Source organism: Agelaius tricolor, unplaced genomic scaffold (assembly GCF_023055355.1).
Source record: "Agelaius tricolor isolate 1412-34295 unplaced genomic scaffold, bAgeTri1.0.p SCAF_13, whole genome shotgun sequence".
Classification (NCBI taxonomy): Eukaryota; Metazoa; Chordata; class Aves; order Passeriformes; family Icteridae; genus Agelaius; species Agelaius tricolor.
The window spans coordinates 13,442,652-13,457,110 of record NW_027269273.1 but is presented as its reverse complement, the minus strand read 5'-3'; the positions used below and the strand labels follow the sequence as shown (position 1 = coordinate 13,457,110).

Genomic DNA, 14,459 nt, shown 5'->3' with positions numbered 1-14,459 from the left:
CTGTCAGTTTCTGTACATAATTTATATTATTTTAATTAGATAAGAGAATATCAAATTACACTTCTTAAAGTTTTAAAGAGATAATTTTGCCTATGTAATGGGTACTCTGTCAGTTAAACCACTAACTTCATTTATACGTAGTGCTGTTTTGCATATGCAGCTTGGATATTTCTTCAGTGATGAAGGCCAGGGGGAAGGGAGGAAGGTTAGGCTGCCCATAATTTGTGTAGCACTCTCTGTTTTCTTTGATCCTGGAAGAAAGCTTGGGGTTTTCTGGTAGACCAGGAGCATGCTTGTGTCAGAGGTCAAAGGATGCCTGTAAAGGAGCTATCCTGCTTGGGAATGCTTGTGAATTCATGGTTCCCCCCTTCTGTTTATGCTCAAAAAAAGAGAGGGAGAAAACTTTTGTTTTCAACTCGTGACAGACTGTAGTTAATTAAGACAGTGGCTGAACAATGAAAATATGTCTCAGAAAGCTTTTTTTTTGTGCGAGTGGCACTACTTGTAGTTTTGTTGGAGAGGAATGACTGTTTTTTTTTTTTTTTAGAATTTGTTTTGTTGATGAAAGTAGCATCAAAACTGCTGTTTGCTTTTTCATAGTTCCTGAATCTTGTGCTCTTATCTTTGCTGTAGTGGAGAAAGGCAGTTAGTTTCTGTCTCTTTTTGGAAGACACTCAACTCTCTGTCACAGGGTCATAAATTTCCATCTTGAGGACATTACCTAATTCTTTGAGACAGGCCATTAGCTGGCTAATACTAGAAAGAGTCATTTCCAGTTCACCCATTGAGAGCTGGACCGCACACTGCCCTGTGCATGTTGAGTTTGGGAGCAAAGCACTACCTTGCATGGCTATAAAAATTATCTTCACCTATTCTGGGGATTAACTGCAGGGGCAGACAAAAGTGTGTCTGCCTTTTCTTCTGGTCTTTCCCTGTTCCCAGACTGTGAACAAACAGTGCTGCTGTTCCCCTGAGCACACATGTGCTTTTGGGGTGGTTAACACAGCAGTGGTGTGGAAGGTGCACTGCAGCAGGGGGAGGAAAGCCACCCTTCCTTGGCGCCCAGCATCTGCAAGTTTTATAACTCTGCTGGCAGCCAGTGGCTCCTGCAGCCAGACTGAGAGCTGTCTGCAGCCCTCCTTGCCCCTCACTCCAGCCCCTGAGAAATGCTATAAATGGTAATCCATGTGCCTCTTTAACTAGATCAGGTTTCAGCACAGGGTCAGGACAGGCTTCTTTCTTCCCAGCTCTGTGACTTGTGAGACACCCACAATATCCTTGCTGACTTCTGTTCCAGGATCAAGGTTGTGTTTTACCTTCATCTTTTTTAGTGCTTTAAAGCTACAAACCCAAAACTTGTACATGATCAGCTAGTTAGGAAATGAAGTGTGTGTTAAGAAGTGTTTCAGAATAGATGAAAGGGCAAACTGAAGAGGTGGCTGTGTATTTATGCTTAAAAAAACCCAGACTTCTGTGGAAGGCTGGAACAGCTTGTGTGGTCTCTTTGTAGCTGATTCCCTTAGTATTTGTAAGTGTGTGTGCTTTAAAATCAAACATAGCTTTTTTGATGTACAGTGGAAAAAGCCAAAGTAACAGGCTTTCCTTAATACGTGCAATTAGTTTGTCATGACACAGGAGACTCTTCAGGGTACGCTGGAGGAAGCTGGATGTTCAGGCTTTTTTCTTAAAGTCTTTGTCCATACAAACAAAACCACAAAATTACTTTTGTGCAGAGCAAAGGTCTGATGGCCCCTGAGAATTCCCTGCCATATTTGAGGCTGCAGTAATACTCTGTTTTTCTGCTCATGGCTCAGGTGGCTCTGGCACAATGTCCATGAAGGTGTGGGGCAGCAGGAGCTGGTTCAGGCAGGCATGGAGCTGAATTTGAGTGCTGCCTTGCTGCCTAGGCACAGCCTTCTCAAGGAGCCAGCTTGCCTCCTGCTGCGTAGAAAATCCCAGTCAAGAATTGACTGGGTTTCTTAAAGCATTCTTCAGAGCAGTCCAGAGGTGTGGCTTTAACCAGATGCTGCCCATTGCATTTGTTAGGTGATAGAAGCAAATGCCAGGGGGAATCAGTGGTTTGGGTAGCATCTCTCTACTCTTACTCTAATGGGTCTACTTGAAAAACTTGGAGCTATTATGAATCTAGGGACTTCTACCTTTTGTGTCTCTGTTTGCTGTCAGTCAGTTTTGTAAGGTTTCTGTATGTTTCTTCTGAAATTCTTGCAAAGAAGTAGATGAAAAAAACCCTTTCTATATTGAAATTACAAGGAAGCCGCCCCTTTGAGAAAGGGTGTGTGATATCTTCCCACTGTGCTGAGTACAGTTGTTAGGCTTTGTTCTAAAGCTGTGCTGAAATGTTAGTAACAGGTTAAGGAGAAGTGTGAACAGGCTCTCTGGTGTCAGCAGTATTAGATCATGGTGGGAACAGAGAAGGCTGGTTCTGCTGCTTGTGTCATGGTACATCAGGGCACACTGAGCTGTATCATCAAATGGTGCAGGATCACCACGCAATTGGAGACACACGTCACACAGCTGATTTCCAGAAACCCATTAGCATTTCTCCCCTCTTTCCTTCCAGAAGGCTTGCTGAATTGCTGCCTAGCAATGCTTTTTAGTGCCGACCCAGCCATTCAGAGAGATATGCTAAAAGTTGTAATTGCTGTGTGTTTGTGTTGATATTTTCTTGCTCAGATTGGAAACAAGCAAGCCCATTTCTTTCATCACTCAGCAGCTAGGTTTTTGGTAGCTTGCAATTCAGAGGAAAAAGACTTCTTTGTATGTTTACATAACTGTTTTTAAGCGCTGAAGTGTTTGAACTAATTCTTCTGCTCTTCAGTGTTGTTGTTGCAAACTCATGTAAATGCTAAGCAGTCCTAAACGTGTCATTTTTCGTGTATTTTGGACTGGTTACCAAGGACTGGTATGAAATTACAGCTGAAAGGATTTTAATAAAAGGAAAAATGCTTCCCATTTTTTTTCATTTGCCTGTGCTTAAAAAACTGCCCATAGTAGTTTAATAAAAATTTCATTCTTGAAGAACTTTGAAAATTAAAACTATTCTTATGAAGAGTGCATTTATGTAGAATATACTTTTTTTTTCTATATAAGTGTTACAGGGGTTTTAGCAGCTAAATGTGAAATAACAAGGCTAAAGGGGAAAAAGACCTTTTCCTTAATAAGACATTTGATGGGGCTCAAGTGTTACAGTTTGTTGGTTGAATGGTCCGTCAATGTTGTGTTAGTAGCTACATTTTTGGGTATCTATCTTTCTGAGGCCTATAGCCACAAGTTCTTTGTCTGTATTTGTGCTCAGTCTGTTGGGATATTCCTCTGCTAGACTAAAGTATGTTTAGGAAAAACTGACAGCAGACCAGCTTTCCTGGCTCCTCTAGTCCATTTAGAGACTTGTCAGTCAACATTCCTGCTCATTAGATCCTGCATCCTGGTAAGGAAGCTGCAAGGGAAGGAGCAAAGAGGCAATTTGCTAAAAGCATTTCTGGTGGGGAGGGGGAAGAGAGCACCTTCTTGTTTGCAGTATTTGGCTGGTTTGTTTATCTGACAGGGTTCCAGTGGGTGGAATATAACCCATCATGTGAGGTGGATTGGTAAAATTGTGCAGCTTCCCTTTGCCCATTCCCAGTTCTGCTGCTTTACTGCAGCACCTGTCCTTGAGGGCTGGGGTGTTATTACTCTTAATATTAGTTGTGTTAGTATCCTTAGGATTTCCATTTCAAAATGGAAAATGCACATTTTAAACTCAGTCAGAAAACCTCCAGAACCCGTAGGATTTGGGATAGTTTTATCCTTTCCTGTGCAGCAAATTAATCTGGCCTGTGGTTTAAAATTTTTTGGATAAATAAGGAAGAATATTTGAAAATTCTAGCGATCTGTAAGTGGAGTCCATGATGCCACCTTGGTGTCAGATGAGCATAGGAAGTCCTTTTTGTCAGCAGCTGGGTCAAGCTCTGCAGTGAAAGTGTGACACAGATGGTGACATCTCTGACTTGTGTCCTGCCGTTTCTGGATCTTCCTTCCAACGTATGTACTTGCTACTTGAGCTGCTCCTGTTGTGTGCAACAGCAAATCCATAGAGCTATGGCTTAGAGTTTGCACATAAGTTTTTTACCATTTGTAAAAGTAGGTGTTTTCAAATGAGTCATAGTGGCCAAAGTGCTGTTAATAACAAGACCCTTCAGCTGTGCAGGCCTCTGCCATCATCTCCTGAAGGAAAAGTCTTTTCACTGGTGTCTTTTCACTCCTTCTTTCCTTTCATTCCTTCACTCCTCTGTGCAGTAACAAATTGTACGTGGGCAGGTCACACAGCAGGTGCTGTGGGCAGTTTTGTAATTGAAAAACTGTCTGGGGAAGCATTTTTCCTTTTGATTTGCAAATATCTCAGTAATGCCTTACTGGCTGGTAGGACCTGTGAGAAGAGGTCATGAGAATTTTACATCTTCCACTGTGGTAGCAGTTTGTGTAGTCATCATTTTAAGTAGTCACCTTGAGATTTTATCTCTGCATAGATTAAGAGATTAAAATAATAAAGATTAGATCAGTTGATTAAAAGTGCTATAAAAAGCTCTGTAAGTAAGTAAATTACTCAAATGAGTAAAAAAAATTAATTGCAAAACAAAGTATGTCCAACAAATGTGCTGCTGTTCAACAGGATATACTGAAGACTAGTAGATATTTTTCAAAATCAGTGAATTTATTAATCTGAAATTTAGAAAACTAATAAATATATCTATTTTAATTAATTTTAAAAATTTAATTCAGTACATATATCAGAGGAATTGGTGCCTTTTTTTCCCCCTTGCCATCAACTCATTTTATACTTTTAGGTGGTGTTACTTCTTTTTAAAGAAGGCACTATTGACAATAATTTTCCAGTAAAGGGGTGATGTAATACTTCTTTAATGTCCTTGAAACACCTTGGTAAGGTAAGAACTGCATGAAAGAAAACCACTGACCCAAACTTTTCACGAGGTGATACATACCTAAAGTTGTGAAATGGTTTACAGCACAGAAGTATTTATGTAGACACCCCACTTTGCTGAGTCCTTCACCTAATCTTCTGCTAAAACACATTATGAAAGTCAATGTTCTTACCTTACAGCAGGTAAGCAAGTCTAGAACAAATAAGCCTATTTTTATCAATAAAAGCCATTACCAATTTATGTAACTATTATTGTAATCATGAAACATTATTCTAATAGTGCAGTGGTATTCTAAGAGAAAGACTATGGGCACTGCTTGGAGAAAATTAACTCTTTGATATGTTGAGATATTTAGGACTGAAACTACTGACTGAAAGTCACGAGGGCATTTGAGAAGAAACTCCTGTATCCTTGCAATGCCTGCTGGAGTGAAGTGGAATGCCTGCTAAGGCTGAAGAAGCCTGAGGATTGTTGCTGTAGTCACACAGAGACATCTCATGCTGGCATGGTGTAATAGGGAGATACTAATGGAAAATGGGTTGTTTCACTTGCCAAGAAGAGCAAGTGAACTGGTTAGGCAAACTGATTTCATAATTCTGTTGAGCTGTAATTACAAATCTAAAGAGAGACTGGAGCCTTGCATGACTGAGCATGGCCTTGGAGAAAGAGCAAACAGTTGTACCTTTGTCTTTTGACTTTTATCCCATAAAATCAGTTTGGGAGTGCTTAAGGAAAAATACTTCTGACCCCTCTGATTATGTGGAATCTTTGTAAACCATACTGTTTCCACTGCTCTCAGCTGACATCATAGCAGTATCTTGGGGGTAAGGAAGGTGCAAAGCCTGCACCAGCGATCAGGAGATGAACATGAAGACATACTGCCATTAGTCTGCCCCATTTCCATCTTCAGTCAGATCTGATCACAGCCTTTAGGGGCCCCCAAGTCACAGTTTCCTCATGAGCAGGGGAGGGTGGGTGGAACAGTAGGTTGTGACTAAAGGAGTTTAATTTGCCGCATGTTCCCTTAATTAACATAAAGTTTTATCGAAGTATATCATAAATACAGTGCAGTCACAAAGACAATGTTGCAGTTCTGATCAGCAGAGTTAAGGAATGATTCTTGTTTCAGCTCTTCTGGCTTCTATGTATAGTTCTTGAGGATCAGATGTTAAATCCATTCCTTACACTTCTGTAAAACTAATGGACAAGCCAAGGTTGCAGTATTTTTCCTTTGCTCCAGCACATGCATCTAGATGTGCAATCATCCTCACAAAACTCATGGCACAGGAGATCCAGGCAGCAGAACAGGGCTGCTCAATTACCAGGCATTCACCTTTTCTGCAATCAGTACTGAATTATACACACACTTTATACTAAAAGTGTATGAGAGAAGCATCAATTAAAATCTGCATTAATATAGATTTTGTTTCCTTACAGTTCATAACTGAATAGCTTGGGATTTTTTCAGTTCAGCGATGCTCATATTTTTATTTCTTCTTTTTCTCATTTGTTTAGCATGTGATCTTGCACAGTATTTTCTTGATGTTAAAACATCTGACGGAGGTGCTGGTCATTGCTCACTATTTGTTTAGTTTTGAAAAAGAAGCTGCAATGGACAAAGGGGGCAAAGGTGACTCTGTTTGTTTGGTTTTTTCATAAGTAGGAATGGCTAACATGGTCTTAATCTCTCTCTATTAGTATATCTAGTGCCTCTCAAAATGTGAGCCTAATAAAATATTTATAAAGCCTCCGATGGAATGAGCCATGTAAGTGCAAGATAATTCTATTAATTAGGGATCTCTCAATCTCACAAACACAAAATTGGGAGGGGGGATTATCTGAATGCAAAGTGCACAGCTTGAGCCTTTTAATTTTTTGCTAAATAAAACAGTCTTTGATATTGAAAAGGACTGTAGAGAATTGAACTATCTATACCCATATCCAGATAAACAAAAATCACACTCCCAAAAGACAGTGAAGAGCTCAGTGCTCCCCTCTATCCTCATGAAAAAGACCATTTGTTTTGAATATTGATTGCAGATGAGTTTTTAATTTACTGAGTACGGCTGCTTGTGGATAGGGCAAGGTGTGCATAATCACTGTTGACAGTAAAAAAATAAAGATGGAGAAACCACCTATTTCAGGTCATGTCATTTTTTACATTTAAAGTGTGTTCTTGGGTAGTGTTGTCCTGTATTTCCATACCTGAGCTTTCTGGCAGCCAGTGGTGGATGGGGATCTGAAGCAGAGACCTTTGCATAGGAGGGGAGACAGGCTCATGGGTTGGGCTCATTCACAGAGCTTGCTCAGGGTTTGGAGTAATAAAGGCTCCATGAATGTATTAAAGCAAATGGCTCTTGCTGATTTGCAGGTCTTATGGCGCTAAATGAGCCATCAAATTCAGGTCTGGTAGCAGTGTACCTGTGCACTGAGTAACAGAGAGACCAGCTCTGTCTCCCTGTGGTTATGCTCTGTCAAGGCTGTCTGACCAGGAATCCTATTTACAGTCCTAAGAGAGGTGATTAGTTGTCCTTTGGGAGCTGAACACCCTTTGCCCCACGAGCAGGAGCACAGTAGTTCTGCTCCCAGTTGTTTCAGTTGATGGGCATGTAACCTCTGCCTGTTCTTTCTGCCCTTCCTCTTCCAGGTCCCATTCTTCCCTACTCCCCTATTTGCCCCTCTTCAGCACATAAGTGCATTTTCATTACACATGACTGCAGACATGTCTGGATGAGCATTAAGATGGACAAAAAATAGTCTGAATTGCCTGGCAGAATCTGCCAAAGCACCTGGCCACCAAATCCCAGCTCAAGGGTCAGAGTGAGATACACCATACTCTTTTCTAACACCAGAGTTAGAAAAGTACTGATGGAGTCAGCTCCATCACCACAAGTGAAGCAGGTCAGCTCCTTCACCACACGTTATCAATCACTTTAGCTCCAAAGGAATTATAGGTTCTGCATTTATAATTTTGAGTATACTTACTTTTATATATCAGTTTTGATAGCTGCATTTACAGTTTTGTTATTCAATTAATAGAATTACAACCATATGAGATTTTCATTTCCATTGTTGTCAAGAAAGGCTTGAAAATCTGCATGCTTGCAACTGAAAATAGCAAGCAGGTCATGTGAACTTGAGAGTTTCACAGGCATTTCAAATGTATACAAAATTTATGTCATGCAGAGTATCTGGCCTCATAGTTTGGAAGAGATAGGCTTTGTGCTGGGTTTTATGTACCTTGAAATTCTGGACCTTTTGGAAAGTTTTGAGAGCATACAGATGAACCTGTTGTCTAAACTTAGCTGGATTACCTCAAGAATAAATATGTACAATATCAGAACACTAAAAATCCGTGTTTCCTTTTGGAACCTTTCTTTGTATGCATTATGTTTATGTAGAAAAATGAGGAATATTAATAACAAACTATTTATCTGGCTTGAAATAATTGAAAGTACAGTTATTTTTTTTTTAAAGGAGGGTGTTGTGAGGCAGGAAAAGTGTTTATGCTGTGAACTTAACTGTGTCATCCTCTTACATTGATGATACAGCTCCACCTTTGGGAGAAGTTCCACCATGCGTTTAATCCAAAGCTGCTGCTGAGAGCAGAGTCCTGGTACCTTCCCAGCCCTACCTTTTGTTTGCTGCCACTTTCTTTGAGTCAGGTCTAATGATTGTGTGGTCACATAGGGGATCTCACTGTGAGTGGTGACTGAAAGTCTGCATTTGGGAGGTTAGATGACAGTCAGAACAGCAAGTGTGGTCTGAGGCACTGAAAGTGCTGGGAAGTTCATGTTTGGGCAAGGAAGCTCACAGAGACAACCTGTCATAAGACTAAGCATCACCAACAACATGTGCCCTAGGATTTAGGTCAGCTTCAGACTAGTGTTGGTGTGGAAAAATGTCATGCTGTAACATGTGCCCATTCCCATGGGCTCCTGAAGGGCCTCCCCTGCAGTGGCTCACATTGCTGCTGTCTCCCCTGCAAGTGCTAAGGTTCAAGGACCTGCCCTGCCTGCTATCCTGGAGGGCCAGGGCAGCTCAGATGGTTAGAGCAGAATGGGGCTAATTTACCATGCAGGCAGGCCTGTGTCCTCCTGTGCTGTGCAGGGGAGAAGCAGGAGAAGGCAGAGGGGGGCAGGAGCCTTCTAGGGCTGGCAGCCCCCAGTGCTTGTGGAACAGCAGCCCAGACTTTCTGTCCTGCAGGAGAACAGCTGCCTCCTGGATTCACTCTCCCCAGCTGATGGACCAGAACGTTTGCTAAGCGTACAGCCTTGCCACATGGTGTGTAGGAAAGGGTTAATTTCAGAGCAAAGAAAAGGCTACCTACATCTCTCTGTGCTCTCTTTTTCTGTGCACTGAAAAGCTCCCTGTGTTGCCAGTGTTTTGTGTCGCTGATGTAAAATTCCCAGACTCGTTGATTAGTGAAGCTAGACAGTAGACAGGGTCCAAGTGGCTAACCATGTGAGAAATTCAGTGACTGTAGGCTACTGTTAATTAACCTAGAATCTACAACATGGCATAATGTCTGTGTGATAAGTTATATTATCTTCAGCAGTTCAATTAAATCAAGGAGTGAGACACAGAGCAGACGTAACTCGGCAAAACAAACACACAACTTGAGTCAGCCTTCATAATTTGCTGCGACATCACGTAAATAAATGCAATAACTTGTTTAGCATAGTTAAGCAGTTTGCTGCTCAAAAACTTACTGCATGACATCTCATTTTGAATAGGTTAAATTGTGGCAAATTAGGTCTCTGTGTTCAGTCTGATGTATTCCACAGAAAAGAGTGAAAAAACCCTCCACTAGATATGTCATTTGTAAATTGAACTTCAACATTTTTTTTCTATAGCAGCAAAGAGGAACATATGGATTTCATGTTTAAATGATTCATTTTCCATACCGTTGCTATCACGTTCACATTTCTTGATGTGAGATAATATTAAACCTCTGTAATTGTTCTTAATTTTGACTGATATTCTTGCATTGCTTACTAGACTGTTCTGTCTAAGGTGCACAAGTGTAGAAAAGTTTATATTTAGAGAGGATAAGGCCATCATCATTGCCATGTTTTAATGTGGGTAATTGGGTTCAGTCTCCAAAATCATATTGAATCTTGGGTGGCAGGAAGTGGTTTTCATCCACTTTTCACCCACCAACCCAGAGAGTACTCAATTTCCTTTAGTATCCTTCTAAATAAGGTCTTAATTATATATACCTTTTTAACTCAAAAGGGAATTTAACTCATATGTGGAATGAAGCTTATATTTTTGTGCCCATTGCAGAGTTTTTATTGTATATCAAGACTTTCCGATCACTGTTTGATTGCAAGGGAGTAACAATTTCAATGGGTGGCTGTATTTTGAAGCATTGGGACCAAAAATTGCCACATGTCAGCTGTTGTATGTAACTCTCAACACTGTCATTGATGACAGAGCAGTAAACGATGCAGTGGGCACACACGCAGTTGCAGTGGAATCTGTGAACTTGGGTCCTACTGGACCTGCATCCTCTGCCAGTATGTCCACACAAATTTACAAAGGTGGTCTGTTCTTCAGGTAAATAGAGTGTTTTAAGCCAGAGGTGATCACGAGCAGCAGTAGATGTTCCCATCTTCCCTGGAATGCAGCTCAAGTGTCAGCAGTCCTCAGAAAAGGACTTTGCTGGTACAGTTCACTCTTCTTTGGAGATAGTAAAATGGATAGCAAAGTCTTCTGCTGTTCTCTTTATTCCCCTACACCAGACTGTTAATTGAGTAGCTACAAAGAGCAAGAGATCCCTTCCAAGATCAAATATGACTCTGAGACTCAGACTCTCTCTTCAGAGCATCACCTGGTGATCCCCACAATAATGATATGCTCACATGCATCAAGTATTTCTGTGATTTCTGTTCTATTCAGGCTAAGAGAATATTAGATTAGAGGTGTTATAAATGATTAGACTGAAAATCTTCGAAGTTTTTTCAATTATAGAAATTGTCATGTTTTGCTAATAGTCTTCTGAAAAGCAAATTATACTGAAAGCAATCTGGTAAATAACTGTTTCATTCAGTTCATTGGCTTTGTTCATTTTTGCTTCAGATTTTATTCATACAAATCCTCTCCACTTGCTGAAAACATCATTGCTTGCAAGCATGGTGCTGTTAGGTGGCCCTTCATTAGCAGCTTTGAAGATAGATACACCAAGATGTGTTTTACCCAGATCTGGTTCATTGTCATGTTTGTCTAAACCAGCTCCTAATGAGGGGGATTTTTTTCCCCTTGTTTACAAGAAGCACAGTTTCAGACAAGACTCTTCAGACATATGCCTTGCTTCTTCAAAATGCTGCCAATAATTTCAGTTGAAGAGGATAGAGCCATGCATGTAAAATGCTTCACAACAAAGCTGATGGATGGATCTGGCATAAGCTTTGTTTTGTACTTCTGTTCTTGGATTGAGAACTGAGAATATCTCTTTATTTCCTGCTTGATGAGTATGGTAGATGTAAAATTCTTCTCAGGCAGGCTTTTTGTTGTGAGGATGTGAATGACACTGGAGCTTTTTGCTCCACATACAGTGTTTAAGTTGTCAATAAATAAAAATCACAGCAGGCATTTGGAATGTTTTCTTATGTAACTGAGGGAAGGAATTGCACCTGCCTTCATGCTTTGGTTCATGCTGAATGTTCTGTTTGTTTTCCACAAAAGTAGCCTTAGCCTTTGAATGTGTAAAAGAAAAACTGGAGGAGAACCTGAATTTAAAATTATTTAGAAAGTCAGAAAGCTGTGAGAAATATGTCCCAGACAGAATTCTGTGCAACATTGCAAGAAATGTCCTCGAGACCAGCTTTTATCTCGTCCTGTAAACTACTCAAATAGAGGCAGGACCCCTGGTATTCTGACTTTTTCCTGTGTTTTGTTTGGAGATTTTAGTCTGTGATGGAACTAACAGAATTGCTGATCCTGCCCAGTGAGTTTCTACCCAAATTTCAGTGAGGCAGTTGCATTTAGGAAGTCAGGATTTCAGTATCCCCTCTGGATTTAAGTGGGTTCTGATAGTGTCCCTCAGGGGTGAGTCCTGATGCAGTGAAATAACTTGCTGGAGGGTTACAGAATAAAAAGTTAAAACCAAGTCATTGAGGTCACCCCTACCTTGGTGCAGGCAAGTAGAAGGAGCCTTTTCTGCCATAGCAATTGCAAGTTTAACACATGTTGAAACTTTAATCTAGGAAAAAAAAATACTGCTTTTCAGTGGTGTTCTAATAAGTACAAATTACCCTTATGGGGTGCTACACTGTTAATAAAGCATGTGGATAAGGGTGTGCCCTGCTTTTTATCTGCTAGCCTATATCTAAAAAAATTGTTCTCATTCAGGTATAGTGTGTTTCTCAGTTGTGAAATTTTACTGTAAGCTTTAGCAGAAGATGTGTGTAGCTGGCAAGCAGCAGCAACACTGGTGAGAATAAATATCATGTAGCTCTTACTTGGGCTTTTGATTAGTGGCTCTCAATTCATTTCGTTTCCCACAAGGAGAGAAGAGTTACTAAGAACTAATTCACATACAAAATTGCATAGATTTCAGTGAATTTTTCTTTGTTGTTTCTGTGGTTTTGGTTTGGTTTATTTTTTCCCTTCTGAGAGATCTGTGACCTAAGTCCTATCAGTACAGTAGGCATTCAGTATTTTGTTCATCAGCTCATGTGCCTCTCTTGCCTTCTGGAAATAGTGTATTTGATATTAGCAGAGCTTACACATGCTGTTGTATGGAGGTTTCAAGCAACTTCTGTTTCCCCTGCAGATCAAAGTGGTCTGTAGAAGGAGCTGTATTCACAGAGAGATTTGGTGTCAGGCAGTCACTTCTCTGGTGGTTTAAGTGAAGAGTTCAAAAAAGAATCCTTTCCCCTTTTACTTGGAAGATTCATAACCCAAACTACTGGCTCTGTTCATGGGATTTTTTTTTTACATGAAGCCTTACAATATGGCTTCTTACATGTACTCACTTGGATTCTTGCCTTTCATCAGTATACACATTCGTTTGACTCCTCCACCAATAATTATACGGTCAGCCAGAGATCTAATTCTGAAATGGAGCCTAGGTAAAGCTCTCACTGGTTAGTGATGTGAGCTGTATCCATGTTGGTAGAGCAGAGGTAGAAACCCACTTTGCACAATGCCTGTCTGCTTTTTCAAATTCTGCTGTTGTTTTAAAAATCCATGCCCTGCATGTCAGTCATCCCTTGTTAAAACAAGGCCTCTGACCAAGAGCACCCATTGAATAAGAATTACCTAGTGTAACGTGGTCCAAAAAGCTCACAGACTGGCAACTCCTGAAAACCTGCCATGGGAGGAATTTTTTTTTTCCCTTCATTTGTCGTGAAGTTAATATATGCAGCTACTCAGGCATGAGGGGATGAAGGGAGAAAAAATAGGTTGTGAACATTATAGTTGATCCAGATGCTTAGAAATGAGCAGTCATGTTTTCCCAAATTATGCAACTGATTTAAAAGTAATGATATATTTTAAAAATTATGCCCCTGAGATTTGTGCCTCCCACATAAAACACTCATATCATTTTCATATTTTTCTCAGCAATTCCAAGAATTATAAAACCACTTCCTAAAAAAACCCAACAATTCCTAAATGCTCTCTTTTCTTGTTGTTTCTGGAGTTTTCACTGATACATCTACCATCACCAGAACTGGAGAATTTAGTAACAATATTACTGTTGTAAATTAAATTCCTTCTTTTCTGTGCCATCCCTCTCCTCCATCTAAAATTTTGGAATACTTTGGCCATGTAGACAGTGAGGGATGACAGTGTGAACAATAGTATTAGGTAAGTTTATTAAGTGCCTCTAAAATCAGGACTTCCTGTTGTTCAGTAAAAAGGCAGAAATTAATGTGATAGTCAAGAAAAAAAAAAATCCATTGTCCCTGCAAATTTCAAAACAAAATGAGTTTTTTTTTTTTTTCCCCCTTTGAAAATCCTAACACTCTCTTCAGGAGAGGTAGGGTTCCCCTCTGAAATGTCTGCATGCCTTCTGTGCATGTGGAAGCATCTTCAGTTAAGAGATAACCCTCAGTTTTTCATGATCCTGAAGCTGATCACCCTAATTGCTCATGATGATGTCTTGAGCAGCAGAAGCCAAGGTTCCTGGAAGGGATTGGTATAGTGAGTGGGCTTCTCCCTGGCACTGGCATTTCTGAGGCTGTCACATTTGCCTCATTGGCCAGCAGCAAAGATGGAAATCTTGATTATTGGAAAGTGCTGTACTGGTATGTCCCAACAGTGGGGCATAAACACACTTCAATGGCATTGAACCTGAGACTAAAAGTTCCCTTAATTTGGGCTCAGACAATTTGGATTTCCAAGTGGAATCCACTATGATTTTCAGGTGGGAGAGGTGGTGCTGTGGAGAGAGAGCTTGGGGAGCTCTGGTATTTCAGCTATAGCTTGTCTCTAACTAATGAAGTCATGTCAGAGAATGGTTTAAGTATTAATAAGAATGAAGTAGGATTTTCTGCATTCACTGTGCAA

The 14,459-nt window shown here is 40.4% G+C and overlaps 1 protein-coding gene across 8 annotated transcripts in view; it reads left to right on the top strand.

Moving 5' to 3' along the window:
* ZMIZ1 (zinc finger MIZ-type containing 1) overlaps window positions 1-14,459 on the top strand; it is a 338,284-nt gene that overhangs the window by 183,957 nt on the left and 139,868 nt on the right. The window lies entirely within an intron of this gene.